A 23,932-nucleotide genomic window follows, 5' to 3' on the forward strand; every position below is an offset into this window, starting at 1 on the left:
AAAATACAATCCATAACCAATAACAAGACACTTCATTGTAATTCCTAGGGAGAACGACCCGAGGTTTGAATACTTCGGTTATTAATTTTAGGGGTTTGTTACTTGTGACAAACAATCTTTTGTATGAAAGGATTATTGTTTGGTTTAGGAACTATACTTGCAACGAGAATTCATTTGTGAAATTCTAAACCATCAGAAATCTGTTCATCAAAATGGCGCCGTTGCCGGGGAATTGCAATGGTGTTATGTTATTGGTTATTGTACATATGTGAATAGTGTGAATATCTTGCTTTTTGCTTTATTTGCTAGTTGTAGAATTTTGTTTCTTTTGTTTTCTATTAGCTTTTGTTTTTATTTTATCTTTTCACCATGAATTCTCATTTTGGCTATGAGTGTGATTACAACTATGTTGTAGGTGATGGGAGCTACAATGAAGATGTGTGTCAAGGATGGGATAACCAAAGGTGGGAGGAACAATATGCTTATGATCAATCCTCTTGGCAACAACCTCCACCAATGCACTATGAAGAAGAGTCATTCTATGATGCATATCAATCCAATGGCTATGGTGAATCTCCTTGTGACTTTCAAGAACCACCACCATATGCCTATGAGTCATATCCTCAACATGAACCTCAACCACACTCACAAGCCTATTTTCAACAAACACCTCCATATGACCATGATCCTTACCTACCATACCAACCTCCTTTTGAACCATATGAGCCATACATGGAACCACAATTCCAAGATTACTACTCCCAAGAACCACTTCAATACACACCACCACCTCACCAAGAAGAACCACCTTCCTATAATGAACCCTTTCTCCAAGACAATGAACCTTCTTATCCACTCCAACCTCTAATGGATGGAACCCTTGGTGTTCTTCTTCAAGGATATGAGGAGATGACAAGGGATGTGCAACAATTCATGACCGCCTTGGAGGCGGTGGTAAACCGGTTAGCATCCCAACTTTTGGACACTCAAGGAACTCCCATGGCTCAAGAAGAGCATAGCATGAAGGAGAGATTGAAAACTCCGGTGGAAAAGGAGGAATGCCACTTTGTATTAGAACAATTGGAGGAGCCTATGATCATTAAAGAAGAGGAAGAAGTGGTTGAAGACCTAGGAGATGCGGAACCTCCATGGGAAGCTAAAATCATAGAAAATCCATCCAAGAAGATTGAATTTGATGTCGAGGAGGAAAGTGCACAACCTCCAAAACAATTTTTGAATGAAGACTTGGAAAGAATGAAGCAAGAATTGAGTTCCCTTGGTGATGAAGATCATGCATCCAACCATCTTGGTGGTGAATCCTTTGAATTAGAAGAACCTTCTCCCAATGAGATAGAAAGCAATGTGGAGGTAGATTTCTCTCAACCTCCCATTTATGATTTGAGTGATGAGGAAGAGTTAGATGAAATTGATGAACAAAGGATTGGAGGTGAAGAAGCTTATGAAGAGGTGGAGATTAATAAGGAAGAACACAAGGGAGTAAAGCTTGCTAGCACGTTGGAGATACCTCTCCCCAAGCCACCACCATCCATTCTTTCATTCAAGTGGGTAAATTCCTTATACTCAAGCTTTATTATTCCCCTTGAATATGGTTTGCTTGAGACGGATGGTCAACTTAGACATATTTGTGGCTTTAAAAGCAAAAAGGAAATGGCTAGTGGTTGGAAACATTATTCTAGGCTCATTATGGTTGCATGTTCAAAGCTTAATTGCACGGTTTGGTATAGAGCTAGATTGTTTGGGTCTAGGAGAATGTTTGGTCACTTTATTGAGAATTCTAAGGTCATGCCACCCAAATGGAATAATGATAATCAACTTGAAGATGGGTGTGGAAATAAGATATGGGATCCGGGAATATATGAGGATCAATTTTGGGAGCCCATGGTTTGTGAAGAACTCCATCAAAGCTTGAAGATATTAAAATTGAAGAATGGAGCTTATTGGAGATTCAAGCATTGGTGGATGTTCAAGGATAGCTTCAAGCACAAGCCACCTTGAGAGGAGCTCCCCATAAGTCCAACTTAAGGACAATAAACAAAAGTGCTAGGTGGGAGACAACCCACCATGGTAAAATCCTTTCATTTTCCCTTTTGTATATATTGGTAGAATTAGTTTAATTTCATATTTTGTTTAGTTAGTTAAGTATGTTTGGTAGTTTAAGTATGTTAAATAAGGTTTTATGGTGTTTTGGTAGGTGTTTGGAGGTTTGGAATGCTTGGATTGGTGCAAAAACATAGAAAAATTTTTGAAAAATAGAGCACCATCCACGCGTACGCGTACATGGCGCGTACGCGCACTTCCAGCATTTTCGACCATCCACGCGCGCGCGCTATGCGTGCGTACGCGTGGATTGAGAAGTTCTACATTCCATACATTTTCCAGAGAGTTATGCCCACGCCGCGCCAACGTCGTGCCTTTGGCACAAACCTATTTGCGCGCTCGCGCACATGACGCGTACGCGTCACTCTCGAAATAAGCCATCCGCGCGCGCGCGACACGCGCGCGTACGCGCGGATTTCCTTCCTTCACCACATTTCTTTTCTTTCTCCTCTTTCCAATTCTTTCTTTCTCCTTTCTTCTTCCCTTCTCCTACCCCTCATCCAACACTTCCAAACACCATGGATAACCATTTATTTTAGTTAGTTAATTAGTTAGTTGGTTAGTTGATTAGCTAGTTTTAGTTTAGTTTTCATTTTATTTTCTCTCTTTTCATCATAAGTGTTGGAGTATTGACTTTGTTTACTATACATTGCTATATCCCTTATTGCCTAAATGCTATTTTAGCATGAATGTTTTTAGATAATCTTTGTTGGATTCTATGATTGAGGTTATATTTTGTTACTTGGTTTTGAGTTCTTCATGCTTACCTTTTGAAAAAATACCAAGTGATGAGAATTGTCTTCGAGCTTATAACTCTTTTGAATTGCATGTTGTAGCTAGCCACCATGTGATTTGGATCCTTTTCCCTCGATTAGGCAACCTCTTGATGGATAATGTTGTGCATTTACCTTAATGCATTGTGTTCATGATTATATCCATCCATATGTTTGACTTGAATGCTTTCATGCTTCTCTAATGCTTGTCTTACCTTACAAACTTACTTAAAGCATCTCAAGCACACTAGGATAAGTGAAGTGCATGCTTCTTTTGTGACATAGCTTTTATGCTAATGTGTATTCTAAACCGCGTAATTTAGAATTCACACACCTAATATTTCTTAATGTCACACTAATTCACTCACCTCATTCTAGTGATTTACCTCATCCCAACAATGTATGCTTCCTTGCTTTTATATCTTCTCATCTTATGGTGTTATATTTTTGTTTTTCATAACGAATGCACCACAAGCAACCATGGAAGCGGAAGAAAGAACACATAGCAATCCGGAGAGTCGCCGTACCCCCTTGCTCATCTTTGAGTGCACCGAGGACGGTGCAAACTTTTAAGTGTGGGGAGGTCGTCCGACCGGTCGGCGATTTTGGGTGACAAATTTCTAATCCCAACACTTTTGCATTTCATTTTAGGATTTTAGGATTTTTACTTGCATTTTCTTATTTTTGCATATGTATACACAATAAGCTTAGTCAAGATAATGAGAATTTTTCAAGATTTCTATCTATAGGGCATGTCAATTGATTTGAGTGAAAACTTTTCATAGAACTTGCTTGAATTATATATATTATGGATCATGTTTTGAGCTAAGAACACAAGCTTGTGAGACTTGAGCCTAATGATGTGGTTACATCTTATAACCACTTATTTTTCCTTCTTGTGTGCATTATTCTCTTTCTATGATTGTAATCTTTGATTTGTTTGATTCTTTATGTCCATTATTTTGTGTATTCATGCATTTATGTGATTGAGGCCATCATTTCATTTAGCTCACTTACCCAAATAGCCTACCTTTTATCTTCCATTGTTAGCCAAATTTGAGCCTACGATTAACCCACTTGTTCTTAATTTAGCACATTACAAGCCTTAAAGCGAAAAACAATAAATGTCCTTATTTGGATCTTTGATTAGCTTAGGCTAGAGTGTGAGTATCATTCAAGTGTGAGAACCTTGGGACATTGGGTGAATAAAAGGGTAGTTTTGTATTATTATTGTAAATATTGGGAATTGGGTACATGCTCATGTATTGATTAAATGTATAGACCTTATGCATTGGTACTCTTGTATATAGTTTGAAAGAAAGAAAAAATGAGAAAAACAAAAAAAAAATATATGAAAAGTATAGAAAAAAATGGAAAAAGAAAGAAAACGAAAAAGAAAGAAATAAAAAGGGGACAAAATGCCCCAAGGTGAAGCTCAATAAGATCAATGCATATGAGTTGTGAAATGAAAAGAAAATGCATGAGTATGTGAAAAAGTGAAAAATGGGTAGCTAGATTAGAACTTAATTGTATAGGATGTCATAGGTTAGGTGGGAAGTTTAAGCTTATCAAAGATTCAAATTTCAAGCTCACTTGACCAAATATGCATCCTACCTTGACCCTAGCCCCATTACAACCAATGAAAAGACCTCATGATACTTGTATGCATGCATGAAATAAATGTTGATTGTTAGAAGAAAAACAAATCTTGGAAAGCATGAAATAGAGGAGAATTGAGTGAATCAACCCTAAACACTTGAGTGAATAGAGTGCAAACACTACCGGTGAGGGTTTGATGCTCAATTACATGTTTTCACCTATGATCATCATTCTTCATACAAGTTTGTAAAAATATTTAATAACTCAATTCAATTGTGGATTAGACTTGCTAGTCCTTAGCCCTTGTGCATATATGTTTCTTGGGAATTGATTTATTTTGACCCAGCACTTGCATTCATTTAGATAGTTGCATATAGGTAGATTGCATTTAGTTAGTTTCCATTGAATAAATGTCATACCCTTACTTCATTCTTGGTTTAAGCATGAGGACATGCTTGGTTTAAGTGTGGGGAGGTTGACAAACCCCAATTTGACGGTTTATCTTGTATTTATTTTTGGGGATTTTATCACCTTTTACCCATATTTATTCAAGAAATAGCATGGTTTTGTATATTCTCCTTTAATTGTGCTTGAATGTGAAAACATGCTTTTTAGGACTCAAAATAGCTAAATTTAATTCACCTTGATTCTATTAGATGCCTTGATATGTTTGTTAAGTGATTTAAGGTTTAGGAGGCAAAGATTGGATCAAGGGAATGAAGAAAGAAAGCATGAAAAGTTGGAGAACTCATGAAGAAATGGAGGAACCGGAAAGCTGTCAAGCCGACCTCTTCGCACTTAATCGACCATAACTTGAGCTACAGAGGTCTAAATGATGCGGTTCTAGTTGGGTTGGAAAGCTAACATCCGGGGCTTCGAAACGATATAAGATTTGCCATAGTTTCTACACGTATGGTGGCGCGCACGCGCAAAGTACGCGCACGCGCCGTTGCTGCCACCTAGTTCACTTAAAGCAAAACGTGGCCAACGAATTCTAAAGCCTGGTGGGCCCAATCCAACTCATTTCTAATGCTATTTAAGCCAAGGATTGAAGGGGAATCAACATACTTTTCATACTTTAGATGTTAGTTACCATTAGTTTAGTTTTAGCTTAGTTTAGTAGTGAGAGTTAGTTTCTAGAGAGAGAAGCTCTCACTTCTCTCTAGAATTAGGATTAGGTTTAGTTCAATAATCTTAGATCTAGATTTTAATTCATGCTTTCATCCCTTTCTACCTTTCAATTCCTTGTTGTTACATTCATTCTTCTTCTATTCTTTTGTTGTAATTTCCTTTATGTTGTTCTTATGTTTTGTTGTAGATCTACTTTTGCTCCTTCTATTTTCTTTCAATTCAATTAGAGGTAATTCATAATAATTGTGTTCCTTTTCATTGTTGTTGTTAATTCATTGCCATAATTGTTGTTAGATTCTATTTTTGTTATCAATTTACTTTGCTTTTCTTTTATGCCTTCCAAGTGTTTGATGAAATGCTTGGTTGGATTTTAGTGTAGATTTTGTTCCTCTTGGCCTAGGTAGAGTAATTAGTGACACTTGAGTTATCTAATCCCTTTGTTGATTGATAATTGGAGAGATTGCTAATTGGTTTGGAGTGCACTAAAGCTAGTCTTTCCTTGGGAGTTGGCTAGGACTTGTGGCTCAAGTCAATTCATCCACTTGACTTTCCTTTAATTAGTAAGGGTTAACTAAGTGGTAGCAATGAACAATTCTCATCACAATTGAAAAGGATAACTAGGATAGGACTTCTAGTTCTCACACCTTACCAAGAGCCTTTTATAGTTGTTAGTTTACTTTCTTACTATTTATCTTTCATGCTTCTTATCCAAAACCCCAAAATAACTCATAACCAATAACAAGACACTTCATTACAATTCCTAGGGAGAACGACCCGAGGTCCAATACTTCAGTTTATAAATTTTAGGGGTTTGTACTAGTGACAAACAACTTTTTGTATGAAAGGATTAGTGATTGGTTTAGAAACTATACTTGCAACGAGAATTCATTAGTGAATTTCTAAACCGTCAAAAATCCAATCGTCAAAATGGCGCCGTTGCCGGGGAACCGGTGAACTTTTCAGCCTAGTTATCCTATTTTGCACATCTTTGTATATATTGTGATGCCATTTCTAGTTTGCTTTGGGTACTTTTATTGGTTATTTTGGATTTTAGATATTTTGATGCTTTTGGATATTTTTAGATGTTTGGGATGATAGATTCCGTACTTTTAGTTGGATTCTTCTTTATCCATTTTGTTTATCTTTGTTTTTAGTTTGTAGTTGTGATTAGAAATCATACTTTGGATTGCAAATATTTAGTCACCCTTTTTGCATAATATATTGGTTCTAAGTGAAAAAGGAAAGGGTGAACTAAGAAAATTTTTGAACTTTTCAATCACAACAATGCTTAGTCAAACATTGAGATTTTTTTTCAAGAAGTTTAAATATAGGGCATTAACCCAATTGATTGAAAGAAAATTTTTGAAACTTGCTTGAATTTCATACCTTGTGAAGCATGTATTGAATTGAGAACACAAGCTTGTGAGACTTGAGCCTATTGATGTGGTTACATTTTATAACCATTTATTTTCCATTCTTGTGTGAAATTGTTCTCTTCCCATGATTGTGACCCTTGATTTGCTTGATTCTATATATCCGTTTATTTCTTGTGTTTGTGCATTTATATGATTGAGGCCATTCTTTCATTAGCCACTTACCCAAATAGCCAACCTTTTACTCCCCATTGTTAGCCAATTTTGAGCCTATGCTCAACCAACTTATTCTTATTTTAGCACATTACAAGCCTAAGGCGGAAAACCAATGAAAAGTCCTTGTTTGGATCTTTGATTGACCTAGGCTAGTGAGAGTGTTTTATTATTCAAAGTTGGTGAGGCTTGGGAACATTGGATGGGATAAAAAGGGGCAGTACACTTTTATGTTTAAGAATTGGGCACATATTCATGTATTGATTAAATGTAGAGACCTTATGCATTGATGTTCTCGTATTTAGTTTGAAAGAAGAAAAAGAAAAAAAAATAATATAAAGAAAAAAAAATGATGAGGAAAAGAAAAGAAAAATGTATATAGAAAAAGAAAAAAAAAAAGAGAAAAGCAATAAAGGGGACAAAATGCCCAAAGTGAAGCTCAATAGGAATCAATGCATAAGTGTTGTGAAATGAAAAGAAAATGCATGAGTATGTAAGAAAAAGTGAAGAATGGGTAGTTAGAATAGCTTGCATTTGTATAAGTCACTAAATAGGTTAGGTGGGAAAGTCTATGCTAATCAAAGATTCAAATCCTAGTCCACTTGACCATAAATGATCCTACCTTGACCCTAACCCCATTACAACCTAAATGAAAGACCTCATGATGAATGTATGCATGCATTGAATAAGTGTTGATTGTTAGAAGAAAATCAAATTTTGGAAAACATGATTAGAAGATAATTGAGTGAATTAACCCTTAAACACTTGAGTGAATAGAGCGGATACACATCCGGTGAGGGTTCAAAAGTTCAATCACATGTGTTCACCCATATTATCTATATTCTTGCAAGTTTGAACTTCTTTTTGACAATTCAATACAATTGTGGTTTGGACTTAGTCCTTATTGCCTAGCTCTTGTGCTTACACATGCTCTCTTGAGAATTGATTTGTTTGAACTAAGCATTTCCAATTGCTTTAGATAATTGCATTTAGATAGGACTCATATAGTTTAGTTGCATTCAATAAATGTCATAACCCTTAGTTCCTTCTTATTTTAGCATGAGGACATGCTAAGGCTTAAGTGTGGAGAGGTTGACAAACCCCAATTTGACGGTTTGTTTTGCATTGAATTTAGAGTATTTTGATAACCTTTTGTCACATTTAGCCTAGGAATTAGCATGATTTTGTTATCTCTCCCATATTTGTGCTTAAGTGTAAAAACATGCTTTCTAAGCCTTATTTTGATGAATTCTAGTTCTTCTTTGATTCCATAAGATGCCTTGATGTGTTTGCTAGTAATTCCAGGATTGAAATAGGCTAGGCATGGATCAAAGGAAGCAAGGAAGGAAGCATACAAGTGGAGAGAAGCATAAAAAAAAGTCAAAGAAGCAAAGTCAGCCATGCACGCGCACGCGCACAAGGCGCTCGCGCGCACATCGCAGAACTAGCCAGGGAAGCGCACGCGTACCGTGCGCGCACGCGTCGATGAGGGCACATGACCTCACTAATGCAACACGTGCCTGGCGATTTGAGAGGGTTTCTGAACCCATTTTTGGCGCCAAATTGCTAAGGGAAAGGAATAAAAGGGTGAAGGATTAAGGGGAAGGCATTATTATCATCACTTTTTGACCAATAATCACTTTTAGTTTAGAGTTTTAGAGAGAGAAGCTCTCTCTTCTCTCTAGAATTAGGATTAGGAATTAGGGTTAGATTAGGATCTCATAGTTCTAGGTTTAATTCAAGTCTCCTTCTACTTCTACCTTCAATTGATGATTGCTACTCTTTGGTTCTTCTCTCTATCCCTATTCTCTTGTTGTAATTTCTCTTATTTTGTTTCTAGGTTTTGTAATTGAGATACTCTTGTTCTCTTTATTTCCTTTTAATAATTCAATTTGAGGTAATTCATGATAATTGTGATCTCCTTGGTTGTTGTTGTTGATCCTTTACATTCAATTGTAGTTAGAATTCATTCTTGTTGTGATTGACTATACTTTTCTTTTGTGCCTTCCAAGTGTTTGATCAAATGCTTGGAAGAATTTTAGACTAGAATTTTATGTTCTTGGCTTGAGAAGGTAACTTAGGATTTCTTGAGTCACTAGTGTCCAATTGATTGATAGTTGATAGCCATTAACTCTAGCCTTCATTAATCCAATTAGTGGAAAGCTAGGACTTATGGACTAGGATTGATATAACTCACTTGACTTTCCTTTGTTAATCGATTTAAGGATGACTAAGTGGGATTAATCCTTGCAACTACCATACTTGTGGCTAGTGATAATGATGAAGACCCTTGACAACCAAACCTTGCCAAGACCATTTTGTGAATAAAGTTTTCCTACCATTTACTATTCACATTCCTCATCCAAAACCCCAAAATAAACAAGTCCATAACCAATAACAAGAACACTACCCTGCAAGTCCTTTGAGAGACGACCCGAGGTTTAAATACTTCGGTTTATAGATTTTAGGGGTTTGTACTTGTGACAAACAAATTTTTGCATGAAAGGATTATTGTTGGTTTAGAGACTATACTTCAACGAGAATTCATTTGTGAAATTCTAAACCGTCAAAAATCCGATCGTCAAGACGCCACGCACCAGAAATTACAGAAAATCCTCCCAGCGATTTCTGAAGCCTTTTTGGCCCAGATCCAAGTCCAGAAAGCACAGATTAGAGGTTATAAAGTGGGGGGATGCATCCATTCAGGAGGAACGTATTGAATTATTCACTTTTTATAGTTTAGATGTAGTTTTTAGAGAGAAAGGTTCTCTCCTCTCTCTTAGGTTTTAGGATTAGAATTTCTTATTATTTCAAGTTAAGTATTCCAACTCTTTATCAGGTTCAATATTCCCTTTTATTATTTTCTTAATTTAATTTATGAAATCTTCCATGTTACATATGATTCTCTTAATTAATATTATTTGAGGTATTTCAGTTTATGATTGCTTTCTTTTATTTATGTTACTATTGCTTCCAATCTGAAGATATTTTTATTCGAGTAAGTTTATTTTTCTCCTTTTGGATTTGGTTAAGTAATTGGTAACTCTTGAGTTATCAAACTCATCATGATTGATAATTGTTATTTTTGCTAATCAAATCGAATTCCAATAACTCTAGTCCTTCCTTAGGAATTGACTAGGATCTGAGGATCAAACTGATTAGTCCACTTGACTTTCCTTTGTTTAGTAAAGATTAACTAAGTGGGATTAAACTCAATTCTCATCACCATTGATAAGGATAACTAGGATAGGACTTCCTATTTCTTATAACTTGCCAAGAGTTTATTTTATAGTTATTTATTTATTTTACTTGTCATTTAATTTACTTATTCCTTACTTTTAAAACCCCCAATTTACAAAACTCATAACCAATAATAAGAACATACTTCCCTGCAGTTCCTTGAGAAGACGACCCGAGGTTTAAATACCTCGGTTATCAATTTTAAAAGGGGTTTGTTACTTGTGACAACCAAAACGTTTGTAAGAAAGGACTTTTGTTGGTTTAGAAGCTATACCTGCAACGAGGATTTATCTGTGAATTTCTAGACCACGCAAAAGTTCTCTCTTCAGAGACCACTCTCAAGGATCTCATAAAAGCATATAGAATAAGGGTCATACTCTCATTCCACCCAGACTCATAAAATTAAGAACGAAGGTAATCCTTGAAATCGAATCAACGCATTAATTAAAATAGAAGAGTAATAGTTTCAATCCATAGAAATAAACAGAGCTCCTAACCTTAACCAAGAAGGTTTAGTGGCTCAAGACTTACAGAGAAAAACTAGGGTTCTGAAAAGTGCGGAACAGAAAAGATCTGAAAGTCCAAAGATCTAAAGATCCCCCTAAAGGGTGAATCTTTTCCCTCTTATATCTAACTTAATCTGATTTGAAAATAAAATAAAATAATAAATTCTAAAACTTAAAAGATATTATTTGTAAATAAAAATTTCAAAAATAAAAGATAAAATAACTAATAAAGGCTAAATCCAGCTAGAGATGCTCCAAAGTGCGGGCTTCAACTCGGGCTAACTGGCGCTAAACGCCCATAAGTGGGCAGAAATGTGCCTTGTTGTGAAGCTTGCTGGCGCTAAATGCCAGCTTGGCGTTTAGCTGCCCAGGGGGGCAGCTTGGCATTTAGCTTCCCAGGGGAGCAGCTTCAGCTCTTTTCCTTTTTGCTCCAAACTCTGCCAAATTGTTCCAAATTTCACCTGAAATCATAAAAACACTAAAACAACTCAAAGTAGCATCCACAGAGGATGTTTTCAGTAAAATATAATAAAACTTAACTGAAAATAACTAGAAAACAAAGGAAAAAAGGATACAAGATGCTCACGCATCAGGGAACTGGCTCTTGAGGTGGTGCTTGTCCAAGCTCCCGAGCATACTCCATGCCCCTCCTAGTGATCGGTCTGTCAACTGCAATAAAGTATCCCTATCAATCTGGACACGAGCAGCCTCACAAAAGCAAAAGATGAGGTGAGAAAAGGCTAATCTGGCTGAGGTGGAAGCCTTTGCTGCTATGCTGTATATCTCATGAGGGATCACGCGTTGCACCACCTTATTGCCAAGCATGATGCAGTGAATCATCACATCTCTGTCAATAGTAACCTCAGACCGGTTACTCATAGGGATGATAGAGCCCTGAATGAACTCCAACTAGCCCCTAGCAACCGGCTTCAAAGAATGCCTCCTCAGCTAGTATAGGTGACCCTTAGCATCCCTCCGGGGAGGCATATATCAGTGAGGACCTGGTCCAAATTCTGATAAATGTTGACCCTCTTAGTGTAAGAGTGAGGGTCATCCCTGGATGGTGGCAACTGAAGCATCTCCCTCACTCTCTCCGAACCAAACTGTAAGATCTCCCCTCAGACCATAGTGCGCCAAGTCTTGAACTCAGGATTCACCTCCTTGATGTTCTTGTAGGTCACCCGTAAATTAGTATAGAACTCTCTGACCATCAGTGCTCCAACCTCAGTCACAAGGTTGGCCAGAACTTTCCAACCCCTGTTCCAAATTTATTCCGAGATTTCTGGATACTCGTCTAGCTTCAAATCAAATTGCACATCCGGTATCACTTTTTTTTGCTGACAATCTCATTATAGTGCTCCTCATGAATCTTAGTTTGGAACTGGTTGACATCATATGGGATAGAGGAGGGAGCCTTCTCCTTTCTCTTTCCTAAAGATGATTCTCCAACTTTTGGTGCCATTGAAAGTATGAGAAAGGTGAAAAACGGAGCGCCCCAACACCAAATTTAAAGCCTTTGCTCGTCCCCGAGCAAAAAAATAAAAATAAAAAATGTGAAGAAAAGTGAAGAAAGAAAGGAAATAAAACGAAAAAGAGAGGCGGAAGGGCGTAAAGGGTGGGGGGTTTGGGTTTTGGCTATAAGGAAAAAAAGAAAGGAAAAGAAGAAAGGGGGTAAAGAGAAGTGAGGAGGTAGAGAGATATATTGGAGAGGTGTGATGGAAGGTGAGAATAGAGGTGGTATTTATAGGAGGGCAAAAGGAGATTAATTTAGGAAGATAGAATTCAAGAGGATTTGAAAAGATATGATAGGAAAATAGATCGGGATATGGAGTAAGGTGAATTAAAGGAAATGATTTGGGGGTAACAAGATTTGATTTGATGTTGGAACGAGGTGTGAGAGAGATAGAAAGAAGGGAGAGGGTAGGGGTGGGGTGACCGTTGCAACAGTCAGATTCCTACTTGAAATTCAAAATTGGCATAGCTGGCGCTAAATGCCCACCTTGGTGTTTAGTGCCAGAAGTGGAACTTTTTTTTTGAAACTAGTGTTGGCGCTAAACGATAGCCCTATGAGGCATGGATTTCTTAAAAACTGGATCCTCTTATGGGCATTAAACGCCCATCTGGCATTTATCACCAGCCCTTAGCTTGCCAACTTCGGGCTAAACGCCCACCCTGGCGTTTAGCACCAGAGCACTTCAAGTTGATTTTGCTCTAGGGTGTTCTGTTCTGCTTCCTGATTCCTCATGTTCCTGTCCTAAACACTTTGCATTATCACAATCAAAATTAAACCAAAGAAAACTATAAATAAAATGAAAAAGAAATGAAAATCAAATGAAAGAAAAACCAACGATATTCAGGGTTGGGTTACTTCCCAACAATCAGACTTTGTATTCTGGGAGATGGAGGAACACAAGAACGTGTCCATAATCCTGGGAAGACCTTTCCTGGCCATAGGAAGGACCCTCATTGACGTCGAAAAAGGGAAAGTGACCCTGAGAGTCAATGAGGATGAGTTCATCCTGGATGCCACCAAAGCAATGGACCACCCTTATGTATCCAAGGAGTGCATGACGATCGACATCATTGATTCTCTGGTGGAAGAGACACATTCAGTTGAGAGCCTGGAGGAGGAGCTTCAAGACATCCTTGAGGATGTCAGTTCTGACAAGGAAGCGTCAGAAGTGCAAGAGAAGGCTTTAAAAGCCCCTAAAGTGGAGGATAAACCTCCCAAACTCGAGCTCAAACTACTGCCATCATCCTTGAAATACGTGTTTCTAGGAGATGGTGACACTTATCTTGTAATCGTAAGTTCTTCCCTGAAGCCACAAGAGGAAGAAGCACTGATTGAGGTGTTGAAAACACATAAAATAGCTCTAGGCTAGACCATCAGTGACTTAAAGGGGATTAGCCCAACTCATTGCATGCACAAGATAAGGCTCGAAGATGATGCTAAACCTGTGGTACAACCACAGAGGCGGCTGAATCTAGCCATGAAGGAAGTAGTACAGAAAGAAGTCACTAAGCTATGGGAGGCCGGAATTATCTATCCCATCTCCGATAGCCCTTGGGTTAGTCCTGTCCAGGTTGTACCCAAAAAGGGAGGGATGACAGTGGTCCATAATAAAAAGAATGAACTGATCCTCACAAGGACAGTGACAGGGTGACGCGTGTTCATTGATTATAGAAGACTCAATAATGCCACAAGGAAGGACCATTTCCCTCTGCCGTTCATAGACCAGATGCTAGAGAGACTAGCTGGGCATGCCTTTTATTGCTTCTTTGATGGATATTCAGGCTACAATCAAACTGTAGTAGATACCTAAGATCAAGAAAAGACAACATTTACATACCCATATGGAGTGTTTGCTTACAGGAGGATGCCATTTGGCCTCTGTAATGCACCTGCCACCTTTCAAAGGTGCATGCTCTCCATCTTTTCAGACATGGTTGAGAAATTCCTTAAAGTATTCATGGATGATTTCTCTGTCTTTGGGGATTCCTTTTATTCTTGCCTTGACCATCTGGCCCTAGTTCTGAAATGATGCCAAAAAACTAACCTAGTTTTAAACTGGGAGAAATGCCATTTCATGGTAATTGAAGGCAAGGGCGATCAGGCCAAGGTAGAAGTAATTGAGTAGTTACCACCACCTATTAATGTTAAGGCAATCAGAAGCTTCTTAGGACATGCGGGATTCTACAGGAGGTTTATCAAAGATTTCTCCAAAATTGCAAAACCCATGTGCAATCTCTTAGCCACTGACACTCTTTTTATTTTTAATAAAGAGTACAGGGATGCCTTCGAAACTCTGAAAACAAAGCTTATCTCTGCACCTATCATATCTACACCTGAATGGACCCTTTCATTTGAATTGATGTGTGATGCCAATGATCATGTAATTGGTTCCGTCCTAGGACAAAGACATGATAAGCTCTTACACAGCATTTATTATGCCAGTCATGTTTTAAATGACGCACAGAGAAATTACACCACCACAGAGAAGGAGCTACTTACAGTGTTTTATGCCATTGACAAGTTCAAATCCTATTTAATAGGATCTAAGGTCATCATTTATATAGACCATGCTGCTCTTAAGTATCTTCTGTCGAAGCAGGACTCTAAACCCAGATTGATAAGATGGGTCTTGCTCTTGCAAGAATTTGACATTGAAATAAGGGACAAAAAAGGGTCCAAGAATCAGGTGGTTGACCACCTGTCCAGGATTGAACCTGCAACAGGGACGTCTCCTCCCATTACGGAGATAGTTGAGACCTTTCCTGACGAGCAACTTTTTGCAATATGCAAGGCACCTTTTTTGGTCACTAATGTCTCACCCTACAACCATATAGAGCTCCAACACAGACATTCTGTGAAAAAGGTTTATAGTAAATGGACAGAGGGTCAAGCATTATCTAGGGGATACTCTGGAGCAAGAGAGCTCCACTCTGTAGCTAACATAGCAGCAGGAATGTCAAGCTAGTGACGGTAAAGAAGTGCTTGTTGGGAGACAACCCAACCATACGTAGCATATTACTGTTTTTAATTCTTTTACTTGTTCTTAGTTTTATTCAATTCTAGTTAATTCCATATTAACTTTTATGGTCCTCTGCTAATGTTTAATATTTGTGATCATGTGCAATACCTAGATTAAAAATAGGAACATTCAAAATTAAATTCAGAACACCCTGGGGAAGATTCCTTGTTGGCGTTGAACGCCAGACAAGGAGAAGAATGGGCGTTCAACACCCAAGAAGGATAGTTAGGCTGGCATTGAATGCCACAAGGGGGCTGCTTGGGCGTTCAACACCCAAAATAGGGTGAAGACCTGGCGTTGAATGCCACTAAGGGGTGCCCTGTGCATTCAACGCCCATTAAGGGGTAAAGACCTGGCGTTGAATGCCACCAGGAGAGTGCCCTGGGCGTTCAACGCCCATTGAGGGATGAAGAGCTGGCGTTGAACGCCACCAGGGGGGTTCCCTGGGAGTTCAACGCCCACAAGGATGCAAGCCATCCATTTGAATTCCAAGACCCACCACCAGAGCGTTGCTCTTTTAGTTATTCACTATCTATGGCTCCAAGAAGTGGAAGATCCGCATCAAGAAACAGGAAAGAAGGTGCACCACCAACACCTGCATACAAACCTTACAGGTTCTACTCCACGATTCATGAAGAACATTACTATGAAGTAATGTGCAAAACGACTGTGATTCTGAAAGTTAAGTTTGACTTGAAAGAAGATGAATGCCCGAAAATCTAAGAACAGATTCAAAAGAGGGGTTGGGAAGTTCTGGCCAACCCTGCAACCAATGTTGGAATAGTATGAATCCGTGAGTTTTTTGCAAACCTATGGATGACAAATAAACAAAAGAAAGAAGGACAAGGATTCCATACGTGGCGTACCATGGTCCGAGGAAAGACTTTGCATTTTAATATGGATAAGGTGAGGGAAATTTTTAAATTACCCCCACAAAAGGATAACCCTGACTCCTTTAATAGGAGAGTACTAGCCAAACCAAGGCTAGATTAAGTCATTGAGGACATATGTTTACCAGGATCCAAGTGGATCAATGATAAGAAAGGCAAACCCAACCAACTGAGGAGAATGAATCTCAAGCCAGTTGCTAGAGGATGGCTGGAGTTCATTGGACGTTCCATACTCCCCACTAGCAATCGTTCTGAAGTTACTTTAAGGCGAGCTGTGATGATCCATTGTATTATGTTGGGCAATGAGGTGGAAGTTCACCAAATAATTCCCTGTGAGTTATATAAGTTCGCAAACAAGAACTCAACCCAAGCCAAGCTTGCTTTCCCAAACCTTGTCTCTCGCTTGTATAATGAGGCAGGAGTCTTGATTGACAGAGACACTAGTGTTCCAATAGACAATCCAATTACCAAGGAGAGTATGGAAAGCACCAAGGGACCAGGACTAGACAAGACTCAGCAACCAGTCAACCCTCATAAGAGGAAGACACCTAAGCCACCTCAAGGGCAGAGCACTCCTCCAATTGAATACTGGAATCAACTGGCAGCATCCATCTAGCAGTTGCAATCCACTATGGACCAGCTAAGAGAGGAACAACAGAACCAGTCTTGCATGCTACAGAAGCTAGTGGAAGAACATGAGAGGTAGGGGCATGTAGAAGAAGAGCAGAAATGCCAAAAAGTAGCTTCGGAAGAAGGCAATGACCACCAAAATTAAGGTGGTTGAGTTTCAATCCTATCTTGTGCCTATTCTAATTCCTGTTTTTCATATTTAAGTTTACATGATCACTAGTAGAATTTCTGTTTTTCTTTTTCTAGTTCTTTATTTTCTAGTAATTAATTTTCCTTTATGTCGATTGAGTATGAGATATTCCACTTGTCGTTCCATTAAATTTAAATAAAATATCTTTTATTTCAAAAAGAAGCAGTAAAATACAAAATTTCTTGAGTTGATTGTACAGCATTGATTCTAATCCAAAAAGTGGTGGCCATGCATTTACTCTCTAAATGCATGAATTAACTGTGCATGATTGTCTTGAGGTTGAGGGTGTTGGCTCTTGGAAGAACAGTGAATCTAGAGAAATATTATTAGCTCTCAGAAAAATCCAAATTATTTATATTCTTGAAGCAAAAAAAATAGCAATCCTATTTAAAAAAAAAAGAGTGCTCATAAAAGAAAAATCATAAGAGCAAGGATCCAAGGCTTTGAGCATCAATGGTTATAAGGGACAAAGCTCAATTAAGTTGCCATCCATAACTAAATGCTTGTGGTGTGAAGGTGTCAAGTGAAAAGCTTGAGACTGAGCAGTTAAAGTCGTGATCCAAAGCAAAAGAGTACACTTAAGAACTCTGGGTACCACTGACTGGAAATTAAGTAAAGCTAAATTCGAATCCAAAGAGTTCCCCTAGTCAAGTGCCTGTGGCATTTATGTATCCGGTGGCAATATAGAAAAATAAAACGCTTAGAGTCACGGCTAGGCTCAACAAAGTGCAAAGAACCAAAGAGGAAGCTGCGTTCAAGAATTGAGAAGAACTTAAAGAAGAGTACCAATAATATTATCTAGACTCTAACTCTCAAAGATGCCAAAACTGTTTAGAAGTAAAGACCTATTAGCCCCACACAATTATTAGAACTGAGCTTCATTGAAAACTCTGAGACTCGTTTTATTTTTCTCTTCTTTTTAATCCTACTTATTTTTGGTATCTTGAGGACAAGCAATAGTTTAAGTTTGGTGTTTTGATGAGTGGATATTTTATACGCTTTTTTGGCATCAATTTCTTAGTATTTTCAGTATGTTTTGTTGAGTTTTAGTAGGTTTTAATGCAAAATTAACTTCTTTGGATATTACTTTGACATTTTATGATTTTCCATGATTTTAGGTGAATTTTGGGTGAAATTGGTGAAGTTCTGGCAAAGCCTGATTCAGAGGCAACGAAAGCAGAGCAGATGCTGTCAGATTCTGACCTCCATGCATTCAAATGAGCATTTTTGGAGCTACAGAGGTCCAAATAATGCGTTCTGAATGGCGTTGGAAAGCTAACTTCCAGGTTTTTCCAGATATATATAATAGTCTATACTTTTCTTCAAATTGGACAGCCCAAAATGGCCGTTGAATGCCCAAACTACCCCCTATGGGGCGTTCAATGCCCCAAGAGGACCAAGGCTAGTGTTGAACGCCCAAACATGGTGTTCAATGCTACAAAGGGAGCAAAGAAGCAGCAATCCTACCCCCTAGTGGGTGTTCAACTCCCACTTCTTTAAGTTGGACACCAAGCTCTACTCAAATACTCACCAAGTGGGCCCAGAAGTGGATTTTCGCACCTTTAGCTTAGTTTATTTCAATTTTGTAATTTTATAATTACTATTAATATCTCTTTAGGTTTAGGTTAGAATAAATAGAAAAAAGATCACCAATTTTTAGGATCTCTTTTACCACTTTCGAATATTTTAGTTATTTCTCTGTACAGTATGAGCAACTAAATTTCCTAGGTTGAGGTTAGGAGCTCTGCTGATTCCTATGAATTAATATAAGTACTTTTCTATTTCAATCAATGTGTGATTCTATTCTATGATGCATTGTCATTCTTCATCCTTATGAATCTCGATTCTACATGAGTTCTTACGAGTCCTGACCCGGATAGTATTGAGCTACAGCTTGAGGATGTATCACGGGTTCCAACAGAATTATCTGGATTAATTGGCCATGTGACATATAACCCCATTAGTCAGTGGCAATTGAGGTTCCTGTGACTCTAAGGGCTAGAACCATAAGAGCAGTAATCTCTGATCTGGAAGATCCAACCTTGTCTGTAGCATTTTGAGTAGGATCAGTAGAGAGATTGACTGGCGCGCGCTTCACCCTCTCCCAGATTGATCTAGTCCATTTGGATGTTCAGTTTGGACCTGAGGAGATTAATGACCACGACCCATGGCTTAATCACTTACAGCCTTGCCATTGAAGGAATCATTCATTATTGACGTAGAGAGTACGACGTGTTAATTCAGAAGAAGAAGCACCTCCGAAGCCTTAACTGACGTCTCGTCACTAAGCCTACCGTATTCATTTACCGCTTTTGTTATTGTTGCTTATGCACCTACAACAAACAACTACTATCATTCTATTTGCCTGACTAAGATCTGCAAGATAACTACAGATTGCTCAATCCGGCAATCCTCGTCGGATTCAACCCTCACTCACTTGAGGTATTACTTGGACGACCCGGTGCACTTGCCAGTTAAGTTGTGCGAAGTTAAAATTTACGCACCACGGATGGACCTCTAATTGGATCCGCCTTGGTTGGGGGTTTGCCGAAGTTCCTTTATCATGGGGAATGTGCGTCCTTTCCTGAGGAGGAAGTATTGCAAGTGTGAGATCATCACGATGGGATTCTGGTTCTAATTTAGATGCCGTGTGACCGTCTTCGTATTGATCGTCTGCCATTATCAAAGGTTGAATTACAAGTCTCCGGCTACAGCATCAATGTTCCAGTGGTTACCTAATATGTTGGTTTAGGCCTGAACATGAGGTCCAGAGTCCTTATGAGGCAGCTTTCGACTTGTTCTTACACCGAGGTGCCACCGTCTGAGTTTTTCGTGAGGAGGTAGGGGTGGTACCTACAAGAACCCTAGTAAGAACCCTAGTATGAATGTTGGAATAATTGTTGCGATTAGATTATATGGAGTAGCTTGGGTGATTGGTTTGTTTCGGTACGTGTTGGATGCTTGGGTTCATTTTGGAGCACTTAGTGGAAGCGTGGTACCATTTGTTGAGGCGTGGTTTTGTTTCAAAATGGAAATTCAAGGGTTGGGAACCGCCATCAACGTGGTAAGATTTTTCTTAAAGCTGTTTTATTGCCGAAAATTGTTATAAATTGATATTGATATAAAAATAATATTTTTGGTGATTATGTGAGTCTCAGGAATTGGTATGTTTGATTGTTGTGGTGATTAATTAATTGGGTAGTGGCTTGAATTATGGAATGGATATATGTATGTATATATGTGCATAATTGTAATGGTGTGGTTTAATTGCCTATTATAATTACTGATGTGAAAGTTTGGGCCTAAGACCGTGATAGGGTGAGAAATCCCCTACTTGGTACGTTAAGGTAAGTATTGATGTTACCTCATTGCAATATGTCGAAATAATGATGATGAGTGATTTTTAGTGTGAATGTAAATTTAGATATATAAGTATTGTGTGTTGTCTTGTGAATGGATAATTTGATGGATTGTGATATACATAAACTAGAATTGGGTTGATTAGGTTTGGAATGATTCTAAATTGGTAATAAGTTGTGAGGGTTATGTATTGTTGATGTGAATGGAATTATAGTTGTATAAGTGTGGGTGTCAAATGTTCGATTAGTTGATTTGGTGTTGAAATGGTTAGAAAGGGGTAAAGAATTAATAAATGCATGAATGAGTTTGCTTAGTAAAGGTTTTGGTATGGTTTAGAATTGATTTGGATTGAGAATTGAGAAAATTGAGCAATTGTGTAACTTTGGTAAAAATAGATTTTTTACCAACTTCGACGGCCATTACTTAGTTCTCAAACCTTTAATTTTGTGAAACTTGTCTTAAATAAAAATTAGGTCTGTTTAGTTTATGACATTCGAAGAACAGACGGAAAAATAATTTTTAATAAAAAAGTTATGTACGTTTGAAATTCATGGTTAAAATCTGAATTCTGCAGAAGTTGTAAAAAATTGAGGTCATGCGTATGTACGACCTATGCGTATGCATGAGGGGTGTTATAGAATTGAAAGAGTTTTGTGCGCATACCATGTGTACGCACAAAAGCCAAGTCATGTGTATGCACGACTATGCGTACATACAACTTGCATTCCAAAATTGAATGTCTTTTATATGCGTTCCGTGCGTACACGCCAAAAGGGGACTCCTATGTACGCACGAGGCAAGAATACGCACGACCGTCCTGTTTTCTAGAAAATAATGATTTTAATTATTTTTTGTCTATTCAATCTACTTTTTCACCTATGTGATCTGGTCCACTAACTAGTATTTAAGCTTGGAAATGAGTGTGAATATATAGAATGAATTAAATTGAATTATTTCTGAATAAACGTTTGGTTAAATCGGATGACATAGTTGTGGGAATGGTGGTTCGTCCCGTCCGCGATGAGGACGGTGGTATTATCCCGCTCACGAGAGTTGGGAATGAAGACTGACAGAGAATTGGGTTTAATGAGTCTAAGCTTGAGAAGTTGTACAAAAGGTTATGGTTAATGAATTTGATGTTTATGAGGTTTATTTAAAGACATTAATATTAACTCGTTGTGGTCCAAATGACCGAAATGCCAAGAATGATGGTGAATTCCGCTTGCGTATTGCGGTGGCACTGCCTCCAGGGGATGCAGTTGTGGTATGGGAGTGGAAAAAGTGGTAGGACACTCTCTCTCAGAATATTTTTCCTACATTCTCTTTTAATTGTGTATGCTAAAAGTGGGGAAGTTAGTAGGCACTCTCCCTTGGAATGTTTCTCCCGCTTACTCTTTTGATTGTTGGTTTGGAGTGGGAAAGGTGGTAGGACACTCTCCCTTAGAATATTTTTCTCACATCCTCTTTTAAATGTGTGTTGAAAGTGGAGAAGGTGGTAGGACACTCTTCCTCAGAATATTTCTCCGATATCTCTCTCTGGTTGTAAGGTGGTAGGGCACTATCCCACAAAATTTTTCAACATCCAGGGGAAGGTGGTAGGGCATTCTCTTGCGGAATATTTTTCCCTGAGTATACCTCCAGGAGAAAGTGGTAGGACACTCTTCCACAGAATTATTCCCCCTAGGGATGCGCGACAGAGAGATTAATCCGGGAGATACCAACTTGATTTGGGTCGGGTTCTGACAAGTTAACCAACACATGAGCTCATGACCAGTAGGACAGGCATGCATCATACTACATTTGTTTGAAATTGCTTGGATCTATATAATTATTTTGGTTTGCCTAATTGATATTCTGTTAACTGCTATTGCACTACTTGATATAATTGTTCTCTATGTGTGATGGTTTGATTATTTGTTTGATTTTTGCTTACGTCTGTGACTTGTTGATCAGATCACAATGGAGTGTGGTGGATTGTGAATGATTTGATATTATTTTGGGTTGAAGGCCGAGTTTTGATATTGTTTTAGATCTGGGGTCGAGATTTGATTATTTTGGGCCAAAGGGCTGTGACTGGTTGGGCCGGAAGCAATAATTTAGTAAGTTGGTAAAGATTAATACGCGCATTGGTTTGTGGTCATTTGTGTGTTGATTGATTTTGCTTAGGCTGGAGGCCATGATTAATTATGTGATGGGCCAGACGCCGTGAGTGATTTCTGTTTAAGGTTTGGTAAAGTATAAAAGATCAAACTAGTTCAGCATAGACTTAATGAACCTATGCTTGGGACAGGTTGGTCATTCATACAGTTTAAGTAACTTTTAAGATTTTATAATGAAAGCATGAATTTGGGTTTTGAATAAATAACTATTGGTGTTTGAAAAGATTCATAAGACAAATGATAATCACTATGTTTGAGAATCCATTCCTTTTCTTACACGTATCTTCTTATGACAATTTTAAACTTCTTTAGTGAGACCATGTGGTTAGGATCTCACCCCCTACAAACTTCTCTTTTCAAGAAGTGGACAAGGAAGCTTATGATGTGGTTTCTGCACTTTATGGTTGTATTATCATAGATGCCTTTTCCCTCACCTTGTTATTAAGATTTATATTTTGGTAAAGAGAGATAGGAGTCATGATTGTAATGATAGATTAATGTGTGTAAGTTACTTATTTAAAGGATCCTTGTGTGTGTGTGTGTATGTGTATATATATGTGAAGTCTTGTGATTGGTATTATATGTATGCATGCTTGTAAAAAGAAAGAAAAAAATATTTTTGGTTTTTCAAACAAAATAGAGATATGGTTTCAAGTTAAAGGCTCCTATTTTATTATTATATATGTATGGAAGTCGTCGTAATATCTGCTCTATCAGAGTAGTGGAGCCGAAAGTGTGACATTTTGATAGTAAGGATATTACAACAAGCACATAACTAGGGTTTTGATCCAGACATCGATGCCCAGAGCCTCTTTGGACTCTAAATATTTTGTCTTATGGCAACTCTTTAAATGGACTTTCAATCAATAGTCTCGGTTCAGTTGGCCCAAGTTATCAGGTGATAAAGCACCCCTCGGATTTACTGACCCAAGTCTATCCATAGAACAAAAACACCATAGGCACATAATTGGATCCTAATCATTGGTACTCAGAGCCTTTGAACTTTTGATTTTTGATCTTTCCAGATTTTTTTCACTACTCCAAGGAATTGATGATCGAAATCTCATAATACTTCTTTAAATTTCTGTTTCTTGAAGATTCTTTTTTCGTTTCCTCAAGATTCAAGTATTTCATATCCCTTCAAATACAACCACATATTCTTAAGTACCTCCACTGTTTGTTTTTGAATAATTTAATTCAATCCTTTCATCAAGATAT

Source organism: Arachis ipaensis, chromosome B7, assembly GCF_059453495.1.
Source record: "Arachis ipaensis isolate K30076 ecotype BB chromosome B7, ASM5945349v1, whole genome shotgun sequence".
Classification (NCBI taxonomy): Eukaryota; Viridiplantae; Streptophyta; class Magnoliopsida; order Fabales; family Fabaceae; genus Arachis; species Arachis ipaensis.